Genomic DNA, 13,837 nt, shown 5'->3' with positions numbered 1-13,837 from the left:
GACATAGGGAAACTCTCAAAAAAAAAAAAAAAAAGGCTCGCTCAGTGGTTAGGGTACCAGCCACATACACTGGGGCTGGTGGGTCTGAATCTGGCACGGGCCTGCTAAACAACAATGACAACAACAACAAAAGTAGTCGGGTGTTGTGGTGGGCACCTCTAGTCCTAGCTACTTGGGAGGCTGAGGCAAGAGAATTGTTTAAGCCCAGGAGTTTGAGGTGCTGTGAGCTGTAACACCATAGCACTCTACTGAGGGTGACATAGTGAGATTCTGTCTCAAAAAAAAAAAAAAAATAGTAAAACGTTAAAGGCCTTCAAAGGAAGATACAATATACTAGCTGTATCTTGGAAAGAAAAAATATCAGTGGCTGAAATTGTCGAAGAAATAAGAGAGACGCTTGGCACCTGTAGCTCAAAACAGCTAGGGCACCAGCCACATGCACCAGAGCTGGAGGGTTCGAATCCAGCCTGAGCCCACCAAACCAACGACAACTACAACCAAAAAATAGCCAGGCATTGTGGCAGGCACCTGTAGTCCCAGCTACTTGGGAGGCTGAGGCAAGAGAATCACATAAACCCAAGAGTTTAAGGTTGCTGTGAGCTGTGATGCCACCGTACTCTACCCAGGGCAACAGCTTGAGACTCTGTCTCAAAAAAGAAACAAAGAAATGAGAGATAATTCAGGGATGATTCCAAAGCTTTGAAATCTAAGTCATGTGGAGGAGCTGGGCTTGGGAGAGAGGTGACAGAATCAATTCTACTTGAAAACGTTGAATCTGAGGCAGCAGCCACACACACGGTAGGCACCAGCACCAACGGGAAAAGTGTACTGTAGAGAACAGTGAGAACATCTTGGGGAAATAAAATGTTTAGGTTATAACAAGGTGGGCTGATGTAGTGTTGAGAAAGGAAAGTTCGAGTAGTATAATCAGAGGATCCAGAGAATGAGAAAGCTTCAAGAGGAGGTGCAGAGACGAGACTAGTTGGAGGGGTTAAAGAAAGGGGTGAAGGTATCCAGGAAATGAATGCAGACCTCCTGTTCAGTAAAGTCAGTGTGACAGAATGGGGAAGAAGTGGATATTGTGGACATAGGCAAGGGCACTGAAGAAATAATTAGTTATTTGTTTAGGAAAGGGGACTTTTTATTTATTCATTTATTTTTTGAGGCAGAGTCTCACTCTTTCTCCCTTGGGTAGAGTGCCATGGCATCATAGCTCACAGCAACCTCAAACTCTTGGGCTTAAGAGATCCTCTTGCCTCAGCCTCCCGAGTAGCTGGAACTACAGGCACTCACCACCATGCCCAGCTAGTTTTTCTATTTTTAGTAGAGACAGGGTCTTGCTCTTACTCAGGCTGGTCTTGAACTCCTAAGCTTAGGCAATCCACCCACCTCGGCCTCCCAGAATGCTAGGATTACAGGTGTGAGCCACCAAACCTGGCCACATTCTTAACGTTTTTATGTAAAGGGGGAGAGGAAACAAATGAATGAAAACCTGAGACAGAAAGGAAAACGAGTAACCCTGGAGGCAAAGAAATGGTGACAAATGAAAACAGAAAAAGGGGGTAAGCTGAAAAAAGAAAGTGAAGCTCTGAGTCTAGAATCAAGATGACTAGCACGGGCTGCCAGATCTGTTCCGCTAGCCTACACAGTGTTCCCAAAAATATGTCTTAAACATGGACAGATTTCACCTAAAAAACCGGATAGCTGAATTTTTCTAGACAAAACAGAAGATGGGGCAATACTGGGCCCACGTTTCCCTAGGGAAACAACTGCTACTGTCCCTCCATGGAGGGGCTTTCAAGAGTCCCTGCCTACTGCCTCTGTCATGAGGAATTCAGATTTTGAATTTGTGACCCCTGACCCAGATCTCTTCAATGCAAGAAGGCAACGATGTCATTGCTATAAAGTGGGGGCTCTAGACTAAAACTTGAAAACTGTGCAAAAAATAGTGTAAGAGCTTTGAAGGAAACGGGTTAGCAAGTCAATAGGAGATGAAAAATCAGAGGACTGCTGTCTACTTAATGAGCCCGCTGTAGACAGTAGTGATTCGTCATTTTGCCTGGCAGTGCCCTGCAGCCTGAAGCTGAGGTCACAGGAGAGTCATGGCATAAGATAGGAAGACAGAGTTCTGGGGCTGGTGGGGGACACCAGTGAGGTGACTGGTCAGCACCTGGCCTTGATGGGGAAGTCAAAGAGAATGGGAGAATGAAGGGGGGCCAGCGCCAGTGCAAAGGGCAGCAGAGGAAGGTGGGGGAGAGGTGGGAGAGACCTGGAGGCAAGAGAACAGGGTTTTCTCTGGAATTTTTCTGGCAGGAACTTGAAAATAATATCTGCATGAAAATATTCAATGACAGACGCATATCAGAGGCCAGGGGCAAAATGAACAGAGAGACTTTTGGAGGAAAGTGAAAGCAAGGATAATTAGCACATTCATGAAAAGTTAGTCATGTAAAAATGTACCTTTAGGGTACCTTCATCTCCCTGCTATTCAACTTGGAGACATCAACTAGACTATCTTCTTTAACAAAAAGGAAAAATAAAAAAACAGTAAAAACAAGACCAGACTTGGTGAATCATAATGAGAAAAAAGTTCAGAGAATTATATTTTTGTGAAATGAGCCATGTGAATGTTTTAAGAAGAATATTTTTAAACCACACACTTCCCTTCAAATATCCTTACATGTGATTTTGGAGATGAGAAAAAAGTAGTCGTTCTTTCTTCTTATGTGCAGAGGACTGTATACGTTATCTCAAATTTTAAAGAAGAAGGGAGATCAAAAGTTCAAAGTTTAGTAAGTTCTCACTGTCACATAATTCAAACCCACGTAAAAAGGGAAAGAACTCGGTGTTTACAGCCTACCAGTGCCTGAGCCTTTGAGTCTGTATATTCTGTAAGTCCCTTTTATGTTTTAAAACCCCAAACACACAATGACATAGTAAATGCAGAATAACTCTATAAAGTCATACCCCAACTAATAGCCTGGCAGCTCCTGGGAGAGACAGCAACAGGTGGCTGTGCCACCAGGGAGCCTTGATGGGGGAATTTCAGCTTTACTACCCATGCTTGAGCTGTTTGTTTTTATGACGAATAGGTACTTGTAATTTTATCCTTTTATTCTTAAATTAAACTTTTAAAAATGAAGCTAAATAAGCCTAACAATCAAAGCAACGTAAATTAAAATGAGACCCTTTGTTTCAAGGACTACAAAGAGTGGTAACACGGTGTTTGTCAAGGTGTGGGAAAATAAGCAGGCTAACAATGCCATTTCTTTCTTTGAATAGATAATGCATACTCGTAGCATAAAATTTAAAATGTACAAAGGCTCTGTTCTAAAAAATTAAGTTTCCTTCCTTTCCCTATTTCCTAGACACCCAGTTCCTCTCCTTGGAATTAACTACTATTAAGAGTTTCTTGGTTGTCCTTCCAGAGAGTCTATTAAATCATGGGTGGGGTTGTAAATTAATACACTTAATTGAAATGCAATTTAGTAGCATCTAGCAACATTTTAATTACTAGGTATGTTATCTTGTAATGCCACCTGTAAGACTCTACCAAATTAATCTATGTATCTAGATTGCTTACTGCAACATTTTAGGGATCATGAATTGGAAACAACTAAATGTTAACAAACATAGTATATCCACCTAATGGAAAGCCGTGTAGTCATTATAAAACTTAAGAGAGTTAATACAAAGATAGGGAAAGATCTTCCACATTAGGGAAGGCAAAAAGCAAGTGGTTAAGTAAAGTAATAGTACAACAGCATTTCGTAAGCCATCAAAAATTTCTGGATATGCATGTGTTTATAAACATTGTAAGTCTGGGAGGATATCCAACCAGTTTTCAATATGTGTTAATTACAAAAGATCAGAATTGGAAAAGATTAGAATGGGGAGAAGAGAAGAGGGAGATTTCCATTTTTTAATACTATGATATTATTTCAATGTTACAAAGACCACAGACTGCTCTGACAACCTAAGAGTTTTAAAAATTAAATTAAAAAGCAAAGTTCACAGAAATCATTATTACATAGATGAAGATAGTCACCTGTGAAGATATTTTCCATGTGTCTTATTTTGAAGACTAAGATAGAAAGGATCCAGACAACATTCAAGACCCAGGCATGGAGTAAAGTGTAATTACATGGGAGGATGAATAGGAATTGTGCATGCTGAGGCAGCTGTGGAGGAAAGTCCCAGAGCTGGCCAGAGAGAGATGAGAATGCCCCCACTGCCCACACAACACAAGTTTCTTTCTCTTCTTACAGACTTAAACTCAAAAACGTTTGTGATGTGATTAAAAATATTAGGGGTAGAAAAAAAAAAGGTGATAGACATGAATGAAAGATCAAAAAAAAAAAAAGGTATTTCTAAATCTAGGTATTTCAGAAGATCTCCAGTAATATTCTTAAGGCCCATACTTAGCAGATTTCATGCAGCAGTCAAAACTTCTTTCTTGAAGAAGTAGACATTAGGCTCCCATCGCTCAGTAGTTAGGGCACTGGCTACATGCTCCAGGGGTGGTGGGTTTGAACCTGACCCAGGCCTGATAAATAAAAACAAAAATAAAAAATAAAATAGCCAGACATTGTGGCAGGCACCTGTAGTCCCAGCTACTAGGGAGGCTGAGGGAAGAGAATCACTGGAACCCAAGAGTTCGAAGTTGCTATGAGGTGTGACACCACAGCACTCTACCAAGGGTGACAAAGTGAAACTCCGTCTCAATAAAAAAAATAAAAATAATTTCAAAACGGTATCAACTCTAGAAATATCAATGCTAGAAAATAAGCTGCAATCCACAAGCATAAACATTTGTCCCCTCTTATCTACTAGGACTATATCCCAGGAACCTCAGTAGAGGCCTGAAATCTTAAAAAAGTTCCAAACCCTACATATACTATGATACATACTTATGATAAGGTTTAATTTATAAATTCAGCACAGAAAGAGATAATAACAAAATAGAAATTATAGCAATGTGCCAGCACCACTACCCTTGCACTGTGGGAGCACTGTGACATGAAATGAGAGTTCCTTCAACACCATCACGGCAGTCAGCCAGGGCAGGGACAGCACACATGTGGATATAGTGAAGCAGTGGTTCTCAACCTGCCTAATGCTGCGACCCTTTAATACAGTTCCTCAGGTTGTGGTGACCCCCAACCATAGAATTATTTTCGTTGCTACTTCACAACTGTAATTTTGCTACTGTTGTGAATTGTAATGTTACTATGCAGGATGTATTTTCATTGTTACAAAGGTGTCGCGACCCACAGGTTGAGAACTGCTGCACTGGAGGAAGGCAGGATTCAAATTTTGGCCCAGTGGGGACCCTGTCTCTCCCAGGAGGATCCAGATCCCAGGTGAAGGGGTGTCACTTGGGAGTGCCCCAGCAGGCAGGTGGGGCCCTAGGTGGACCGGCAGTCAGCCAAGCTGCGCCTGGGAGTTGAAAGAGCTGTTTCTTCCTCAAGCTTCTCAGATAAGAAAAATTAATCATCTGTTGGCCCCACCAGGAGCCCAAGAGATGGCCTCAAAGCCTGGGAAGAGGGCAGCCTCATCTGTCTTTATCACCCTGGCACCCCTGCCCTGGGATGTGGCTGTGGCTGAGGAAGTGAGGTCAGCAGGTTCTGAGGCCTGGGAGGCTTCTGTCCCATGAAGGTACCCACAGTTGGCTTGACAGGGAGGCCCAGTCCCTAGTAGGGCTGTAGCCACAGTACCAACTGTACTACCCCGACTCTCCAATGGAGGGTGCTCTCCCCCCCTTCCATAGATGGTGAGGACTCACCTGCCAACCTGGACCTCCTCCCACCTCCCTCAGTGTACCTGCCTCCTGATGAGGATGCCCTGGCCCCAGTGGGGAGGTTACCTGCCCCTGCCACTGTCCCACCACAGGCCCAGCCTCGACCTGGTCCCCTCAGGCCAGTGGAGAAGGAACTGCCACCGCCCCAGGAAGAGCCTGTTGGCTTCCTAGAGAGAGAGGTAGTTGGTCTTCCCAGAGGCCTTCTCTCTCTGGCTTCCCTATTCCCTGCTAGGTATACGTGCATCTAACTTAGGTCTTCTGGGAAGCTACTGGCACATAAATAAACTTTTTTATGCTATTACTGTCTTTTGTCAGTTTCATTCACAGGCCCACAGGAACAATTTTTTTTTTTTTTTTAAATACAGAGTCCCACTCTGTTGCCCTGGGTAGAGTGCTGTGCCATCACAACTCACAGCAACCTCAAACTCTCTTGAGCTTGAATGATCTTTGGCCTCAGCCTCCATTGTAGCTGGGAGTACCAGCACCTGCCATACTACTCCCGGCTAATTTTTCTATTTTTAGTAGAGACGGGGTTTTGCTCTTGCTCAGGCTGGTCTCCAGCTCCTAAGCTCAAGCAATCCACCAGCTTCATACTCCCAGAGTGCTAGTATTATAGGTGTAAGCCACCATGCCCAGCCAGCCCAAAAGAACTTAAGGAGTTAGAGGAAAATTTTTCCTCCGCAACACACCAAAACTAGCAATAATCACCACTTCGTGGTGAAGTGATTTATTTATTACTTTTTTCTAGTTTTACTTATTCTTTCTTTAAAAAGGTTTAGCAGTGCTCGCTTCAGCAGCACATATACTAAAATTGGAACGACACAGAGAAGATTAGCATGTCCCCTGCACAAGGATGACACGCAAATTCGTGAAGCATTCCATATTTAAAAAAAAAAAAGGTTTAGCACATAGGACATCAAGTTAGTTTTCAAGAACAGAGAAGTAAAGTGAACAGTGGCTCCAGTTAGGATCACGAATGAGGCTGAACTTCAGAGCGGGAGGGTGGCACTTAGACAGTGACTTCATACCCTTTTCAAACTACCCAATTCCTCTCTGCCTCAATTTATTCATCTTAAAATAGCGACAATTAATACCCAATTCATCAGGGTGTTTTGATGTAAGTAAAGCACTCCACAGTATTAAGCTCAAAGGAAGAGCCCCAAACACGCTACCTGTTAGTTTCACCTCAGTAATTTGCAATGTGTATTAGATACAAATCAAGTGTTCACCTAATCCTTCACTTTGCTGGCCAGCGTCTCAAGATAATACTAGTCCCATCTAATTTAATTATCAAGTACGAACTGACAGAATTCACGTGGTTTTGCTGCAAAGGATGCCAAGTCCAAACCACCAAAACAAACAGACTTACATTGCATTTAATTAATTCCTGAGGTTTTGTGAGCTCATCTCTTCCTCAGGCAAAACCCATGATCCTTTATGCTTCCAGGTTTTTCTGTCAGAATCTAAGCCAGTCAAGAATCTGAATTTCAAGCCCTCTAAATTCAAATTACTTAAATTTATTGAAAATAAAAGAGAAACATCTCAGTGATTTAAAGATGAAAAAGGAGCAATATAGTTTTCTCAAACACCAAACTTCTACAGAAACTTTTATAAAAATTTATACATTTTTTAAACATTTAAATGCATGAAGATTTTCATGTATAATACTGTATTTACCTGTCAACCCAAACTCTATCCACAGAAGAATATTATTTACATAGACTATATTGTATCACTAAGGACAGTCTCAGCCACTGACGTTGGATGTTCAGTTTAAATAACAATTATAATGCTGTGTTTTCTGAGGGGGAAGCATAAAAACCTTTACCATCTTCTTGTCTGTGTGTCCTCTCTAGACAATGTCAACTTAGCCCAATTACATTTACATTTCATGTAGAGAAATAGCAGGGTTTGTTTCACACTGGGGCTGTGTATATGCACAGAAATTTCACCATTTAATTTTCGTGTCTGGAAGAAGAGGAGCTTATAATTATGCCATGAGGTATAACTGTAATTAGGTTTTCAAGTACCAAAGGTGTCCCTATGATCCAATTGTAAAATAACAGAGAGTTATAGAACTGTGTTGTTGGGTTGGCTTTTTTTCCCTTGAACCACTACACTCTTCAAACCTCAAGAACCGTGAGACGATTTTACAGTTAAGAAGTTGTTTTTATAAATAAAGAACTAAGCTAATACAACTGTATTTAGCACTGATAGGACTTTCATACATGCCTGTTGGAGCTTTCTAATCACTGTTATGGTTATGATGTATATCCAGAAATATAGGTTAATGGTAAGTTTAGGTTAAGTAAGTTTAACCTAATTACCTCTAGTGATGCTAATAAGGCTTTGCAAATTAGAGCTGTACAGTGCGCTTCACACAGCCTCCTTGATGCTTCTGTTCTGTGGAAGACTTAAATATATACAATTCGTAATTTGCTCAAGTCTAGGACGCATACTTGGGCGTGTTGGGGGCCAGGCATGGAGGCACAGGAGGAGGAGGACATACACCCACTTCCTCTAACCCCTTCCCATTAAGTACAATATTCCTTGACCTACATAGAATATGGTGTGTGCAATACCCTACATAATATAAAGTATCATATAATTACCACGTAGTCCCACTTTTCTTTACTGTTTCTATTCTTAGGAAGAGGGCAGATAAAATGAAAATAAGCACTTCCTTCCTTTCTTTGCTACATGATCTAACTACTAGAAGTAGCCCTGTTCATTTAAGATCCTCGTTCCAAGCGCCAAGTAATCTTAGAAAAACACAGAAAATCTTTCGGGAAAAGAAAAAAGTATAGGAAACAGAATATCTGTGCACACCAATAAAGCATCTGTAAACTACAAAATGTCTAATAATTTCATTCCAAAATACCTGAAGAGCCCACTTTCACTCACATTTACCCAGCACATCGCTAAAATGCTAAGAACCACGTAACACTGTATACATTCGAAATAACCCTAAGTCATATACGGAGTATGATAAGGCTGTGTTGAAGAAAAGAACTGACTCTCGCAAATAAAGAAATAGAGCTTCAAATAAAATGGGGGTTCGTAAGTGGCAGTGATTCTCGGCTCCCAGTATTATCAGGAAACAAAATTGGAGAATCTATCTAGATACCTCTAGGGGAGAAAAGAATTTTCCTGAGTACTTAGAAATGTAAGAAGGTAGTTTACATCCCGTAATTGCAGGTTTGTCCCCAATAAATGTGCATTATTTAATTCTCATATAAAACCTACAGAGGGGCATTTAGCACTTAAAGAGACAGAATGTATTAATAACCTGCCAACAGCGTTGGAAGCTTCATGATTTGACCTAAGGGTCAACATTGGTATAAAAGCTGATACTCAAAAGACAGAGTTCTTTAAGCTGTAAATGTGCCCATGTAAACACCTATATTAAATGTCACTTTACAGACCTTTTGTGTTCCTAGAAAACATCATATTTTTAATTTTCAGATTATTTCTTTAATTGTCAGAGAGTATCGTTACCATGATGGTACTCTTAAAAGCTTGATTTAATTTAATACAGACAATGTCAACTGTAGGAGAGAAAACTGTGTCCTCTATTAATTTAAAAATAAATCAAGCCATGAAGTGATTTCTGAAGCAGACTCTCTCTTCTTTTCCCTAAAATGCATATGGAAACCAGTCAAGAAGGATTTCAAATGAGAAAAAAAAAGCAATTTCCAAATTAAACAAAATCCAAGCCACTTAAACATATTAGTAAGTTCTATTTCAAGATTCTGGGGTTGGGAGAGTTAAGGGAATCTTTCTTCATATTTTAAGATTCTAATTCCTCTCTCTTCCCCCTTCCCTCCAAACACACAGAGGTGCCAAAAATATATATGCATGTTTTAAGAAAGAAAAAAAGCTGCATTACATTCGTAACACTCAAGTCACGTTTGAGTTCTCCAATGACAATGTGACTCATATTCATCTTTTGTTCTCATATAAAACCCATAGAGGGGCATTTAGCACTTAAATAGACAGAATATATTAATAACAACCTCATCTTTTGTTATCAGTATACACATGTATTGAGTATTACAATTTTAATATAGTTTTTTTTTCCTTTCTTAAAGTGTACATACATTTTTCTGGCACCCTTTCTATATGCCCAAGCACATACAAAAATAATCAACTTCTCTTAGAAGTACAGGCCTACAAATATTCATTTATCAGCCCCTGGCAATTCCAAGAATCAACACCCGTTTGAAATGTGAAGCTGAGTAGTTAGATGATTTAATAATTCTGTGAATCATTCTACTAACTTGCTTTCTCCTGGTCAGTGCCTAAATGTTAGGGCTGTGTTTGCCTAAATGCAGCCCACAAGAGGAAAGCTGTCACAAAACAACCCAACCCAGACTGCCAACAGCAAAGCTCAGTGGAAGTTTCCTGTTTCCTCCAAAAATGATAACAATACCAATATGGACGAAGATACAATAAACGTGAGACTTCATTTTGAATTCCTAATTCCTCCAAACCTAACCTCAGATCTAATCTCTCCAAAAAATCTGTAAAACTAAATGACGCAAGCTGAGCTCACAACAGCTAGTCTTTTGTCAATTTTCTGGGTATTTACCAAGATCGCTCCTGTTTGGTGACACTCCAAAACTGGTTTTTCTCTCGATGATAACAAATGTTATCATTGGCAAAGAACGAAAGCACTGTTAAAGATTTGGGTCGTACAATATTTATTTCTTTCAATATGTATGTATTTCATTAACATGCAGTAATGAATGTTAATGCTCTTTGTTACTCCCAGGTGGCTATGGGAAATATTATTAGTCATCTATACGGCAGAAATCTTAATATAAACACGTGGGAAATCAGAAACCTTATACTGGAGCTTTGATTTCTCTAGCAGATCTTGAAACTAGCATATCAACCACAACAAGATGACTCAAAACCAACATGTTATTATGCCAAGAAAATACTCCAAAAGCAATAGATGTGTTTAGGAAGCAGTTTTATTCACTGGACTAACTGCTAATTCCAAAATATTCTTCTGTATTCATTATTCATCATTCAACTTAAACTTTATAATGGAAGTTCTAAACATTGCATCTAAGTTTAACATTGACAAATAACTGGGCTTTTTTTTTTTAATTCACAGTCTCTTTCAACCATAAGACTATGATTTAACCTATTGTTTTATGCCAAATATTGCCCAACTTGCTTAAAAGAATAAGAAATCTATTTGCCAATAGAATCAGGGAAAATATAAAACAGGGGCTTTTTCCCTCAATACATATTTCTTAAAAGGATTTGAGTCAATGAAAATACGATCTTGCTAATAGATAAAACAATTTAATTCTGGAACATCTGTGTCTGCAGTTTGTATCAAAGCCAAGTAATCGTTAATCCTTAGAGAAACGGGAAAGCATTAGGTCAAAGTATCATTTGCCTCAATCTTGATTTATAATTTCCTCCAAAAAAAAAAGGCAAAGCACAACTTCTGCCAAGCAGAGAAAAACAAGGCTCAGCTTTCACATCAGGAAAAAACCATAGCAATCTTTTTTGCATATAATAATCACTGTTATTTAGCCCACTCATGCAAAAGAGTGAACCAAATAAAGGAATAAGGAATCTATAGTTCTGGCAGGATCTGCTGAAAATAGGGAGAAAGAAAAGCCACATTTAGAGAAATGCCCAGAGCTCTTTTAATTCTCATCAAAAACAAGCAGTTATTGTATTTTCTATGACTTGTGCCACAGGAAAAAGGATCTTTCTTCTACCATACTACTTCTGTGAATAAAATAACTCGTGAAAAGAATCAGGGGTGCTCACCATTTTACAAAATCATAGAACCTCACTGTTGAAGGGGACCTGAGCAAACATCTAGGCTCAGAGCCTAAAGGCTTTCTGAGGCATCTGGATAAATCCTCTCCTCAGCTCGGCTCACTCAGTTTACTAGAAGGGCCTGCCCTCTCCGAATGAAACTTGCTGCTCAAATCCAGCCTCTCAAGACCCATGTGAGGACTGTCCTCAGGGATCAAAAAAATATAAGCCTATTCTTTCCCCTGCTTGGCAACCAGATGAATGTTTTATAATAGCAGCCCTGTCTCCCTTTAACTTCCTAGGACATCACAGCCCCAGTTCTCCACTCCTCTGGGACACAATTTCCAGACCTTCTGGTCAGCGCTATCTCCACACCACAACACCGAGAACATTCCAATCTGGCAACATTGCTCTTAAAACGGAGTGTACAGAGTTGAGCACAAGACTCAGACGCACCATCCCTGACACAGAGCACAAAGGGGCATTATCTCTGGAAACTGGACACTAACTTGCATTAAATATGCTCAACACACCAGACGAACTTTCCACCAGCAACGATATCACAAATCTGGCCTGCACTGAACTACAAACCATGTGAAGTTTTTTAATCAAACCAAGTCATCTTCATTTCAGTTGATTTTGAAAAATCTAAGTTCACAACGTGGCATGTAGCTCTGTTAATTAAAGTAGTACCATCAGCTTCAGTTAAGCACATCATGTCATCTTTTTTTTTTGTTTTGAGACAGCGTCTCACTTGTTGCCCAAGCAAGAGTGCCATGACATCAGCCTAGCTCATGGCAACCTCAAACTTCTAGGCTCAAGAGATCTTCCTGCCTCAGCCTCCTAAAGTAGCTGGGACTACAGCTGCTTGCCACTATGCCTGGCTAATTTTTCTACTTTTAGTAGAAACGGGGATCTTACTATTGCTCAGGCTGGTTTCAAACTCCTAAGCTCAAGAGATCTTCCCGTCTTGGCCTCCCAGAGTGCTAGGATTACAGGCAGGAGCTACTGGGCCCACCCCTTACCATGTCATCTTTTACAGACAATTTTCTGAATTTGGACTGTCAACAGTTGTCACTCCCAGCTAGGTTTCAACCACACTCCTAGTCACTGATAAAAATGCTGTGATGAGCACTTCTAACTTCCAAATCATTTCCCCATACTGGACATCTTTTTACCAAAGAAAACTGAGTTTTCAGAATGCACTTGTTTTAAATGTTGTGAATAGCTTCACTAGGCTGAGAAACCCAACACATGGCAACACGTAAGGAGGGAATAATTTGGTTAAAAACAATTTTGTTGGATAAGTGTAACTGCTCTGCTGTTTCCACTATAAGTGTTCTTGATAATACCAAGCTGTGTATTACCTCCAGGACTTAGGAATCTTGACAGGACTGCCAGGGAATGTCTGTGAGTTGTGAGTTTTAAGCCATTTACCATAAGATACAGCTAAACTCTCAGCGTTAACCAGATGGGTGTTGTTAAGCAGCCCTAGGTATCAAATTAAAATGAGCTGAAACACTGGCATTCCCTTAAGATGCCTCTTTCTGCCCTGCTCAGTTCTGTGAGACAGCAGGTTTTCACAAGGCACTTAGCAAGAGTGGCTTATAAACTGCCTCTTTAACCAGTTTTTCTTAAATAACACTTACCCCATATAACTGAGAAAGCATTCTATCTGTTCAACTTGGAAGAGCTGGAGAAGAAATGAAAAGTTGGAATATACCCGAGGAACCATTTGATCGCCGGCCGCAGCCAGTTCCTTCTGCCTGCCCTGATCCAAAAAGTGTTCTAAGAGATGGAGAATTACCAAGAGGATCAAAGTAGGGTGATGTGAAGGAAGTGTACGGTGCCCCCAGAAGTGGATGCTGAGTCCCTGGGGATCCATGAGCTTTCTTAGCCAGCTTTTCTGCATTTTTGGATATAAACTTTGTAGACAAGAATTGCATTATATTTAATTCATTTAATTACTAATTCATAAGAACTGTAGAGCATTGTTTTTTCAATCTTTTTTTATTTTTATTTTTTTTAGACAGTCTCACTTTGTCACCCTCAGTAAAGTGCTGTGTTGTCACAGCAACTTCAAATTCTTTTTTTTTTTTTCTTTTTTTCCTTTTTTTTTTGAGACAGAGCCTCAAGCTGTCCCCCTGGGCAGAGCGCCGTGGCATCACAGCTCACAGCAACCTCCAACTCCTGGGCTCAAGCGAGTCTCCTGCCTCCGCCTCCCAAGCAGCTGGGACCACAGGCGCC

At 40.4% G+C, this 13,837-nt stretch overlaps 1 long non-coding RNA gene and 1 other non-coding gene across 2 annotated transcripts in view; one reads left to right on the top strand and one right to left on the bottom strand.

Moving 5' to 3' along the window:
• Positions 1-13,837, bottom strand: part of LOC111726208 — a 62,758-nt gene that overhangs the window by 16,882 nt on the left and 32,039 nt on the right. The gene's annotated exons all lie outside the window — the stretch shown is intronic.
• LOC111726235 lies at positions 6,582-6,688 on the top strand. The gene has a single exon (XR_002774061.1). It is a non-coding gene; the product is annotated as a U6 spliceosomal RNA (small nuclear RNA).

The sequence above is a fragment of the Otolemur garnettii genome, unplaced genomic scaffold (assembly GCF_000181295.1).
Source record: "Otolemur garnettii isolate 467f Iridium unplaced genomic scaffold, OtoGar3 scaffold00057, whole genome shotgun sequence".
Classification (NCBI taxonomy): Eukaryota; Metazoa; Chordata; class Mammalia; order Primates; family Galagidae; genus Otolemur; species Otolemur garnettii.
The sequence above is the reverse complement of the archived record's forward strand: the minus strand, read 5'-3'. Positions and strand labels throughout refer to the sequence as shown.